Source organism: Scylla paramamosain, chromosome 30 (genome assembly GCF_035594125.1).
Source record: "Scylla paramamosain isolate STU-SP2022 chromosome 30, ASM3559412v1, whole genome shotgun sequence".
Lineage (NCBI taxonomy): Eukaryota > Metazoa > Arthropoda > Malacostraca > Decapoda > Portunidae > Scylla > Scylla paramamosain.
Window position 1 is genome coordinate 16,684,115 of NC_087180.1, and position 12,500 is coordinate 16,696,614.

The 12,500-nt window shown below is 43.2% G+C and overlaps 1 protein-coding gene across 2 annotated transcripts in view; it reads left to right on the forward strand.

Moving 5' to 3' along the window:
• Positions 1-590: 590 nt before the first annotated feature.
• LOC135115936 (uncharacterized) overlaps positions 591-12,500 on the forward strand; it is a 186,746-nt gene continuing 174,836 nt past the window's right edge. For both annotated transcript variants that reach the window (XR_010276110.1, XR_010276111.1), the window contains exon 1: positions 591-605. The gene's annotated coding sequence lies outside the window, so the exon portion shown is untranslated. The remainder of the gene's footprint in view (positions 606-12,500) is intronic.

The window sequence follows — 12,500 nt, forward strand, 5'->3', positions numbered from 1 at the left end:
GTTGAATTTTGCTTACGTGAAATTAATATATTATTCTTCTTCCTTTTTTTTTCTTTTTTTTTTTTTGTGCACACTTGAGTTAAAAGGGAATATTTATAAGGTCTGGATATCTATCTGGGCACACCTTCTTCCCCCATCCTCCTCCTCCTCCTCCTCCTCCTCCTCTTTCCTTTCTCTCTTCTCTCGTTCTCATCCACTTACTCCTCCTCCGCCTTGACAGAGTTTGAACGCTTGCATACTCTCTCTCTCTCTCTCTCTCTCTCTCTCTCTCTCTCTCTCTCTCTCTCTCTCTCTCTCTCTCTCTCTTTGTCCTACCCCCCCTGCAGGCCCCGGGACGAGTTTATCAGCTCTGCAAACCCCTTAAACAATGCTATCTAATCTACATAGTTGCAATAGTTACCCAAACGTAGTGTTGTTATTGTTCTTGATGATCATTCTGTTTCTGTTCCAGCCGCCGCCGCAGCTTGGAGAGAGGGAGGGAGGGAAGGAAGGAAGGAAGGGAAGGAGCGAAGGAAGGAGGGAGGCTGCAGTGCCCTCTACCGACTGTTACCAAAGAGGCTCTAGTGATATGGAAGAGGCGGCGTTACATTGCAAGTGAACATAAGGTTAGTAAGAACTTGTTGTTGTTGTTGTTGTTGTTGTTGTGGAGTTGGAGTACTTTGGCGATGGTGATGTTGGTGCTCTAGGTATTGGAGGAGTAGGATGGCGAGGAGAAGGTTTGTAGATGGAGGGGAAGGTAAAAAAGAAAATTATCGTAGAAGAGAGAATTTGCAGAGAAAGGGGGAAAGTGAGTGTCAAGGAAAACACTCATAATTAAAGAGAGGAAGAGAAAAATGGGGATGTTTTAAAGAAGACGGAGAGGGAAGAAGAAAATAGAATATTAAAAGAAGAGGAGAACGAGAAAGAAAATGAATAAGTAAAAAAAAAAATAGGAAGAGAAGATTTTTAGAGAAGAAGAAGAGGAAGAAGAAGTAGAACAATAACAACAAAGAAGATTCACAGGAAAAAAAAAAAAAAAAAAAGGTGGGAAGGAGGAAGTGGTGAAGGAGGTGGAGAAGAAGGAGGAGGAGGAGGAGGAGGAAGTGATGGAAAAGCAACATCCTGATGAAATAACATAACTGGCCGCCATTGTTGCCACAACGCTAACAAGACAAGCACTCACCCACCTGCTACATTGACCTTGCTAATTCTCACTTCTCGTCTTTATTTATCCCCGTAATTGCTATCTTCTTTCCGGTTCTTAATAGATTTTCATTGTTATCATCATTATTTTCTTACATTTTTTACACCGTGTTGCTCTTGTCTGGAAATCGTAACCACACACACACACACACACACACACACACACACACACACACACACACACACACACACACACAACACGCCGAACACACCATCTCACCGAAATTTCTCTCTCTAATCGAACGAGCGGAAGCTGAAATGGATTATGCCTCCGTGCCCGCCGTTTGTGCGTCCGTGCGTGACCTTGGCGCACGCACGGACACACTAACAGCTTCCTCGATGCTGCGCGAATGAGACACTTCAAGGAGGAGCAATCTCGGACCCTGATTGCTTGCGAAATTGCCTCCAGAGATCCGTTCATGTTTGCGCGCGTTCACTCCCTCTCGCTCCCTCGTCCCTTCGGATTAAGTATAGATTGGCTGGGTACGTTTTGGAAGACGGGACGGCGCCGCAGGGAGGGAAGGGCGCTGTTCTGGTGTTCTGGTGATGGGACTGTTGGTTTTGGTGGTCATGGGGCTACTAATAGTGGGAGAAAGTGTAGGTGTTTTAATGTATTCTTTGACCTAGAACTTAAAATACAGATAATTTTGTTTGGTTAAGAAGGGAAGGCAACCAGGAAGGGAGTGTTTTGGTGATGGCATTGTTAGTGTTGTCATGCCACTGCTAATGGTAGAAAATGTATGTGTTTTAATGTATTCTTTTGCCCAGAACTTAAAATGCCATATACGTCTGGCTACTTAACAACACCAGGAAAGGAAGTGTTTTGGTTATTGGTTTTAGTTGTGTAGAAGAAAATGTATGTGTTTTCATATATTTTCTTACTTGGAGCTCAACCCTTTTCTTATTATTTGTTACATCTTTCCTTAATTACTAACCACTCAGACATATTTCCTTGTTCTGTAGCCACCTCCACACATTGTACTGGCCTTTGCTCTATCATTTGTCTTTGTCTTTCATTATATTTCATTCATTATTACTCATCTACCTCCATTTTCCTCTTTTTTTCATCTTTTTCTCCTTCTGAACACGCAAATTTTCCCTCTTGTTTAAATTTTCTGCCCATTTTTCCGCATTTTTCCCTGGAAGATCTCAGGAAACAGACAAGGCAGGTCAGGCGAAGGTGGAGGTCACAATATTGACCCCGCGTGAAATTTATGGGTCAAGCAAGGTCAGAGGGGCCTGTGGAGGGGCGAGGGTCACTCTTGGTTAGACAGACAGGTCAGTGTGACGCCCTGACCCGTGAAATTTGCCCAGGTCACACGCCAGATCACGGGTTTGAGGGATTTGACACGCTCAGGAACGAGGTCAAGGCTGAGCTGATTCTTTATAGATTATGTTTGTCTGTCTGTGTGTCTGTCAATCTGTCTGTCTTGTTGGTTGGCAGTCTGTTTGCCTGTTTGTTTGTTTCGTTTGGATGGCTGATTGATTCTCTCTCTCTCTCTCTCTCTCTCTCTCTCTCTCTCTCTCTCTCTCTCTCTCTCTCTCTCTCTCTCTCTCTCTCTCTCTCTCTTTCTCTTTCAAGGAATTACTACTACTACTATTACTACTACTACTACTACTACTACTATTAATGATAATAACAATAATAATAATAATAATAATAATAATAATAATAATAATAATAATAATAATAATAATAATAATAATAGCGATAATAACAACAATCACGTCATATATACAAAAATTTACTCCCGGAAGGTTACCAAGAAAGGCAAAACCAAAAAAATAACTCAAAATTATACACTGCCAAATTTAAACTGACAGAAGGAACATGTGCTTCCTATGTTGTTGTTGTCATTATCATTCTTTCGTACGTTGAATGAAGGATAGGAAAAAAAGCTGAACAAATAAGAATAACCTTAAGATGAAGGAAAGATAATAGAGAGAGAGAGAGAGAGAGAGAGAGAGAGAGAGAGAGAGAGAGAGAGAGAGATAGGTAACGGAAAAAATAAACTACTGTACAGAGAGAGAGAGAGAGAGAGAGAGAGAGAGAGAGAAATAGGTAACGGAAAAAATAAACTACTGTACAGAGAGAGAGAGAGAGAGAGAGAGAGAGAGAGAGAGAGAATGGAAGTTGCAGCATAGAGCTTCAAAGAAAAAAAAGAGGGAAAACAGAGAAGGAAAAAAATAATGAAAAAAAAATAAACTGGCTAGGAAAATATGAACTGAAGTGAACGGATGGAAATCAGAAGAGGAAGAGATAATTAAGCGAAAGGGAAAGAAGACAACGAAGGAGGAAAAGAGGAGGAGCTGTAGGAGGAGGAGGAGGAGGAGGAGGACGAGGTGGTCAGAGAGAGAGAGAGAGAGAGAGAGAGAGAGGAATCTGTCTACCAGCGTGAACCAAAAAGGATTATTATTGTTTTATTGTCTCCCTTAGAATGGTAACAAGCGTGCAGTCATTTAATGTACCGACGCGGGAGACTTCGGGCCGCCCTCGCTCTATTCGGCTCACTAGGGGAGTTACTCGGCTCGCCCCTGTCATGCTCCGTCCATTGATGTCTAATTGATGTGATTTTTCATAGAACTGTGATTTTTATTTTATTTATTTTTTTTTATTTTGTTATATTTAGATTTTTTTATTATTTCTTTTTTTTTTTCACTGGAAGGTTTTTAAGTTGTCTGGTTTGTGTGTTTTTTCTTTTTTTTTTATTTTCTTGTGGTTTTGCTTCAGTTTTGTATGATTTCAGTTTTCTTTTCTTCCTTTTTGTTTTATTTTTTTCCTCGCTCTATTTCTCTTCCCTTTGTATTTTTTTTTTAGGACACATGTTTATTGTTCTTTTTTAATGAGATTTACTCCTTCTACATTTATTTCTTGCATTTCCGTATTTTATTTAATTATCATGGGAGCTTTTCAGACGCATTTTCCGATTTACCTTAAAAAACTTGCTTATTTCCGCCTTATTTTCGTAAAACATCCGGATCAGTTTCATATCATACAAATTCAGGATAAGGGAACATCAATCCAGATAACCGCAACAGAACCGGACGAGAAACACAAAACCGTACAAAAAACCAACAAAACCACATCTTATCACGTATCGGGCAAACCAACACCTCAGAACACGAGTACAGTCCGGATCCGGTTAGGGCGGCCGGAACAAAACTCCAGTCCGGTTGGGCGTCCGGTAGGAAGAAAAGTAGCCAGTAATAAACTTGGCTGGCGAAGAATGCGAGTACGGATGGAGGAGGGGGGTGAGGCAGGGACGGAAGAAGGATGAAGGGACCGGACCAGGAGGAGGAGGAGGAGGAGGAGGAGGAGGGCAGCTCAGACTAATGTCAACCAGTTCTAATATTCAATTAATGTACTGTCCTGTTCACGGGGGGTAAGTAGAGAACACAACACACACAATCTGGAAAACCACCCTTAGGTATCCGTGTATTAGGGTGAATTTAGCGGCGCCGGAGGGTCGCATCGAGGAGGGACCGAAGGAAGGCAATGGCGCCCTTAGTGGCAGGGGGCGTAAGGGCGTGGATGGCAGGGCAGGGCGGCGGAGGGGTCATGATCATATCGGAATGGTAATAGATTTATACATTTCGTTCGTTGTTTCTGTTGTGGTCATTAGATTGCGGTGGTGGTGGCGGTGGTGGTGGTGTGGTGGTGGTAGTAGTAGTTGCTATGTTTGCTGTAGTTGTGGTGGTGATGGTGGTAGTTGTTGTAGAGGTTGTGTTTGTTGTGGGTGTAGTGGTGATGGTGGTGGTGCGATCAATAGCTTATGATGACTGTGATGATTGTGATGATATAATGTACGAAGCGTTAATCGGAGAGAAGAACAGGAGAGGAAGAGAGTCATTACTACCCAATAAAACCTAAGAGGAGGAGGGAGTACAGGCGGGGAGGAGGAGGAAGAGGAAGGATAAAAAAAAAAAAATAACTGATGAGGAGGTACAGGAGGAAGAGGCGGCGGCAGAGGACAGACGAGGAGGAGGAGGAGGAGGAGGAGAAGAGTAAGAAGTGGCAGAAGAGGAGACAGGAAGGATGTAGAGACGAGTTAGCGGTGTTAGCAAATTTTCACTTCAAAGGTTATTATTAAATTATCCCCTTCGTTGATAGGGTTTTCTTCAATATGCCCTGCAACATTGATCGCCAGACTCAGCTCTTATCCCCTCCACTGCCCTCCACTGTACTCTCAACCTTATACACTGCGTCCGAAGGGTGAGAGCGACGTGTTCTCTTACCAGTGTGTTACGCCCTTGTTCCGTGGCGTGATTACCGACAATTATCACACTATTCATCACTCACCCAAGCAGAGACCACCCACACAGCCTTCCTCTCCCTCCTCTCACTCTCGCTCCCGCCCGCTCTCTCTCTTCCTCCCTCCCTCTCCCTCCCTCGCTCTCTCTCTCAGTCCTGTCTCCCTCTCGCTCCACCGGCCGGCTTGCTGTTCTCGGTGTCTTGTCTCTCTCTCTCTCTCTCTCTCTCTCTCTCTCTCTCTCTCTCTCTCTCTCTCTCTCTCTCTCTCTCTCTCTCTCATTGTTTGTTTCTGTTTGTTTATGTGATTCTTTCCTCTTTAGTGTGTATGTTTATCTTTTTTCTTTTATTCTGTCCTTTTTTTTTTATCTCGTTTCTTTTTCTTCCTCTCCTTCTGGGAATCTACTTTATATTACTCTTTTATTTATTCTGTCTGTCTGTATGTATGCATCTCTCTCTCTCTCTCTCTCTCTCTCTCTCTCTCTCTCTCTCTCTCTCTCTCTCTCTCTCTCTCTCTCTCTCTCTCTCTCTCTCTCTTATTGCAAAACCATTTCTGTCCTTAAGTAATGCTGATGTCACACTTTTCCTCCTTTCTCCTCCTCCTCCTCCTCCTCTTCCTCCTCCTCCTCTCCTCCTCGTAAATGCTCATCCTTGTCCCTCCCAACCTATTACTACTACTACTACTACTACTCGTTCACTTTTCCTTCTTCACTTTTCACCGCCGCCTATTTTCGCCTCTAGGACCTCGTGTGTTGCGCGGCCTAGTGTCCCTCATTAAAGTAATCTTGCGCCATAAACCTGCGCACCTGAAACACGTCCAAATGTCAGGTTAGCGTCAAGTTTTCTATTTTCTTTTTTCCCATTTTCCTCCTTCGAGTTCATGTTTTCGAAGTCAGTGTCTGGCCGCAAAGACAGAGGAGAATTTTGATGATCAGATGCGAGTCTCAGTTTCTCTCTCTCTCTCTCTCTCTCTCTCTCTCTCTCTCTCTCTCTCTCTCTCTCTCTCTCTCTCTCTCTCTCTCTCTCTGTTCTCTGTTGTTTTAAGACATAATATAAACAATGCGAACTCTCACAAGATTAGCCCACAAAAGTTTTCTGTGATATCTAGTGATGTCCTTGATAAAAGCAAAAAAAAAAAAAGAAGTCAAAGAGAGGAGTCAACATGGCCTATCACAGTCAAGTTTTTCCTATTTTCATATATTCTTGTGTTTATTAAGTTACATCATCGAGTAACGCCCTTAACTCTCACATACACATTATACTGTACAGGTCACGGCATGTACTTGATATTAGCACCTGTAATATCACCTGTAATTAATTCCTCTCGACGTTTATGGAAATCCTCGTGATACCATTGCAAAATTTACTGATGTTTTCTGCTTGTTGGTGTTGACGTGTGTAGCTAAGGTGCCTAAGAAGAAGTGGAGGGTGTGCTGCTGTTTGTTGTCGTTGTAATTGTCTGTAATGTGGTTCGTGATGTTCCAGTGTTTTTGTAAGATCTATCTTTTATTCGTATGATATTACTTTTACTACTACTATTACTACTACTACTACTACTATTGTTATCCCTACTTTTTCCTTCACTTTTTTCTTCTTGCGCAAAAAAAATCATTACCCTTACCCATTTGATAGACACACCACCATCGCCGCCACCATTACCACACTAACTCGACCACGGGACCACCACCATCATCACCACCACCACCATCACCACCACCATTACTCTCGTACCTTCCTCTAACTCCTTCAGGCCCCTCACTAATAGAAATAACTCCCTCCATCCAGTCATCCCATTCCCACCATTACCCCTACCATCCCCTTCCCCGCCCCTGCCATCACCACCATTACCACCACCACCAACACAACCACCACGCCTCCCGCAGCCCACTTATCGCGTCTAACAACTGTCCCTTGACCCGCGTTATCTGTTTTATTCCCTCTGAGAGATTTAGTGCGAGAAAACGAGCGAGTGAAATCTCTAAGGAGCTGCGTCGAAGTAAGGAACGTCCTACCAGGTGACTTTATAGACCTCCGCCAGGTGGCTTCTCGAACTAGGTGTTCCTCAAGGGTCTTTTTTTACGTCCTCATTTTATTATTATTTTTTTCTTATTACCTTTTATCTGTTTATTTTTTTTATTATTTATTTTTATTTTTATTTATTTATTTATTTTATTTTTTTTGGCTTTTCTGTCTCTTTTTTTAGACGGAACAAAGACTTAAGGGTTGGAAAATGTAGGAAAATTTGGTCTATGTGTTTTTTTTTCAGTATTATAATTTTTGTTTCTTTTGTGTCCTTTTTTATATGAAACAAAGACTCGAGGGCTTAAAAAGAGTAAAAGAAATTTGTTCTCCACTGTTTTTTTTTCTTTTAGTATTTTCTTTTTTCAGCACTTTATTTATTTATTTATTTATTTATTATTATTTTTTTTTTTTTTTTGTCTATTACAGGAAGAGGAGATAACTTAGGATGGGTTATGAGCAGAAATTACGACAACTAAGAGGTCTTCTGAAGATTTTCTTTTCCTTTTTTCTCTTTTTTTCTTTTTCTGTCTACATTTATCCTTCTTCAATCCTGAGGCATTTTGTGAAGCGTTAGGAAAGAAAGTTACGAGAAAAATGCCTTGCCAGATGTTTGAAATACGAAGTAGTCGTGGGTGTATAAAGAAAAGAGCAGGAAAGAGTAAGAAAATGAAGTTTGTGTATAAATAACTGAATGTCTACCCCACAAAAAAAAAAATGAATAGTATGAAGAAAAAGAGCAGTATAGAAAGAGTTAATTTACGAAGACAAACAGGAAAATAAACTAGACAAGTAATGCAATTCTCTACGCAAAAAAAATAAGTAGCTTTACGTGACATTCTTTCCCACCAAACGCATCTCACTAATTCAGTACATCTTTATTTACTAGTTAAAGAGAAAAACAACAACAAAAAAGAAAAAAAAAGTCATTCGCTTAGCCTTACTCTTATTTTCTATTACTTTCCTATTTTCACACCAGCAGTAACCATTCCTGTCTCTACACGTCTCTGCACTCTCCTCTCTTCCCTTCTGCCGCGCCATCCATCTCCCTGTCTTTCGTTTTCTTCCACGCCAAGGTATCAATGGTCACTTAAATCTCACAACACGACTCTGGGGAGACTTCAGTGTTGCTTCTCGCTTTGGGGGAAGTTCCTGTGTTGTTTCTAGGCTCTTGAGTTGCTTGGGCCACGTTGTTGTGTTGGTGTTTGGGATTCCTTGATGTGTTGTCTAGTTGTTCGCTTCTTTTCTTGTTTGTACTTGTTTGTTTGTATATTTGTACCACGAGAGGCGGTCAGAATGGGTACACACACACACACACACACACACACACACACACACACACACACACACACAAACAAACTCACCAACTAACCACCTACCTACCTAACTAACTAATTAACTGACTGACGAATTAACAAACGAACAGACAAACAAACTAACTAACAAACAAACTGACAGAGAGAGAGAGAGAGAGAGAGAGAGAGAGAGAGAGAGAGAGAGAGCTGCATTACCTGTGAGTCAAACGTACCTACACTATTCTATTAGCTGGGAGAATACTTCATAGACCTGCTCGTCAATTAGTCAGACTGGAGCACTTTTTGATCTTCTAATAGCACTTTCTTTTTTCAAGTAGTCTGTAATGGTTTTGTATTGGGTACTTGAGAGAGAGAGAGAGAGAGAGAGAGAGAGAGAGAGAGAGAGAGAGAGAGAGAGAGGGTAACTACATATAAAACAACAATAAATAGATAAAAAAAAATAGATAAATATGCCAGACAGATTAAAAGAAAGAAAAAATTGAGGAAAGAAGAAAACAATTAATGTAGTAAGTCTAGTGACCATTATGGCTCACTGGTAAAGAACTTGTCTGTGTTGTCTCTTTCACGGTTCGATCCCCCGGCTAGTGCTTCTCTTAGGTAACTGGGGCCAAATTTCCAGTAGCTCTGAAAATAAAGGATTGTAATTTCGAGACGCTTATCCTTATTCTTTTTTTTTTTTTTATCCCGTCCTCTCTATACTGTGTCCCCTCCAAGCTGCCATGAACGCCAATAATAAAAACACCAATTATATATTCCATCTAATTAGTTAGAATTAATGAGACTGATTAAATCATTCCTCTCGATCATTATTTTAAATTAAGTTATATGATGGAAGCGCTGTTTATTTATTTATTCATTTATTTATCTATTTATTTATCTATCTAGGTATCTATCTTTTATACATATTCTCTGTCTGTTTCCGTACCTCTCTCTCTCTCTCTCTCTCTCTCTCTCTCTGAAAATAATCTTCTTTTACTCCCATCTCGCAAATCCCAAGTCACACACACACACACACACACACACACACACACACACAGTCACACAGTCCATCACGTCTTCCAAACCTTACTCGTTACACCACTCAACAAAACTTAATTTCCCTTCCAATCACTACTTGCACATTCCCTTTCCTCTTCCACGTCATAACTCGGCAACAGGAGGAGGAGGAGGAGGAGGAGCGAGAGGAGGAGGAGGAGGAGACGCAGGTATAACTCAAGGTCGCCTACTCTAATTAACCTTAACGTATTACCTGCGGAAGGGGCGAGAACGGGCCGCTGCTAATGTTCACTTTGGCGAGACTTATTCCTCCTGTCCTCCTCCTGTCCTCCTCCTTTGCTCCTCGCCCTTAACACCCGGAACTGAAATAGCGCCACTCATACATCCGCCCACTGGTATATACCGCCTCGTATTAACATACTGGCCGCCCGTAACTCCCAACTCCCCGCCACTTTATTGCATTCGATCCCCCGCGAGAGCTCAGGTGTCGCTTAGGTTAGGTACTGGTGGTGGTGGTGGTGGTGGTGGTGAGTTTGGTTTGTGTCATTTTCTATCTCTGTTTCTCCTGTTCTTGTTGCCGAGGTGTTTCTCTCTCTCTCTCTCTCTCTCTCTCTCTCTCTCTCTCTCTCTCTCTCTCTCTCTCTCTCTCTCTCTCTCTCTCTCGTCTCTAAGTGGTGTGTGCTGGTGTTGCTGTTGGGTTTGTTCTGTTGCAGTTGTTGTTTTAAGAGATGGGCTGGATTTCCTCATGTGTGTAAGAGAGAGAGAGAGAGAGAGAGAGAGAGAGAGAGAGAGAGAGAGAGAGAGAGAGAGAGAGAGAAAGGGGGGTGGGGTAGGCAGACAGAGAGAGAGCATTAGCAGCACAGTACGTTGACAAATAGACAGGTGACGCCCCCGCCCAGGCCACCTGGGCCTCGCGGGGCACCACGTGCTCTCGTGACGCGGCCAGGACGTGACGAGGCGCGGACACGCGAGGCCACCGGGGACACGCAAAGCCCCGGTGTCCCGGTGTCCCACCCCAGGAGGACACCGCCCGTCAGCGCCACGCTCCACCATTTTGACGCCGTGGAGTAACAGCGGCGATAATATCCTCTTAAAATTCATGGCGGCTCCTCCTGCGCCGCCCGCGTTGGACAGGAGGAAATCAGAGAGAAATTTGAGGGCGCATCAGATTTTTCCGCACTTACTGGTGGCGGCGGCGGCCCAGGAGGCGCAGACGCGTTCTCCGCCAATCAGCGGCCGCCTTACTTCACACCTGGGCCGCCGGGAGCCAATTACAGACGCTAATCAATATTTTTGCACGTATGGCTGAGTCTCTTATTGAGCGGCGGCGGCGGCGGCGGCGGCGGAGGAGGAGGAGGCGGCGCGGCAGCAGCGACCCACCGTCTTCCGCCCGCTGTCTCGCGCTAGGCACAAACAAAACCACAACCAATGACAAAATACCGCACGGACACAACGCTTGGATCCTCCTCCTCTTCTTCCTCCTCCTCCTCCTCCTCCTCCTCCTCCTCCTCCTCCTCCTCCTCCTCCTCCTCCTGCTCCTCCTTGCTCTTTTTCTACCACACCTCTCACCGCAAACCACTACCTCCTCTTCCTCCCCCTGCCGCTGCTCCTCCTCCTCCCCTTCCCGGGTATAAACTCAAGCTGGTTATCGAGCTCTCTGCGAGGTGTGAGCGTCAGAAGCAACATTAGTGACGCCTCGCTCTTATTATTCCAGGTATTTTAGGGAGGCAGCGCTGCGGGGCTGAGAGGGGAGGAGGGAGGGGAGAGATAAGTAAAGGGAGAGAGAGAGAGAGGAGGAGAGCAAAAGAGGAAGAGAGAGAGAGAGAGAGGAGGTAAGTAAAGGAAGGCTGGAGCAGAGACGTGTGTAGATAGAGGATGGGAAAGGAGGAGAAATAGTTAAGGAAGGTAAACAAGAGAAGGAGAGTTAGAAAAGAAAGACTAGGTAAAAATATAGAAGAAGAGAGAGATATAGATAAACCAAGAATGGGAGTTAATAAAGGAGGCAAACTGGAACAGGAGAGAAAAGGAGAAGAGTGAGAGAAAGAAGAAAAATAATAAGAGGAGAGAAAAAGTGAAGACAGAACAAGAAAGGAAGAGAGCACGGACTAGTAGGAGAAGCAGAGTAGCAAGGGAGAGTGGGGAGTGAGAGGAGAGGGAGAGGGGGAATGAGAGAGGCGGACGAGGATGACGGATGAGCTCAGGTATAATAATGGAGGACAAATGACTTGCTTGAGACAGGTAAGACATTAATCTCCCGGACGATACTGTGAGAGAGATTATTTTTTTCTCTCTCTCTCTCTCTCTCTCTCTCTCTCTCTCTCTCTCTCTCTCTCTCTCTCTCTCTCTCTCTCTCTCTCTCTCTCTCTCTCTCTCTCTCTCTCGGTGCATCGATTTTGTGAATAGAAAAGAATGACAAAGGAAGCGACAGAAGAAGGAGTAGAGGAGGAGGAGGAGAGAATGATAGAGATGGAAAAGAATGAATAGAGATCTGTGGATATTTTGTAAGATTATCATTAATATATTTGTGTGTGTGTGTGTGTGTGTGTGTGTGTGTGTGTGTGTGTGTGTGTGTGTGGTAGTGACCTGCATGACTGAAACTATATCCTCGTTTGATTTGATTTTATTATACTTTTGTTTACTCCAGCTCATATTTATATATTTATCATTTGGTACTGATATTTGAAAGGAGTAATATTTACAGCTAATATTTATGCAGGTAAAATGAGATTGCTTTTAAT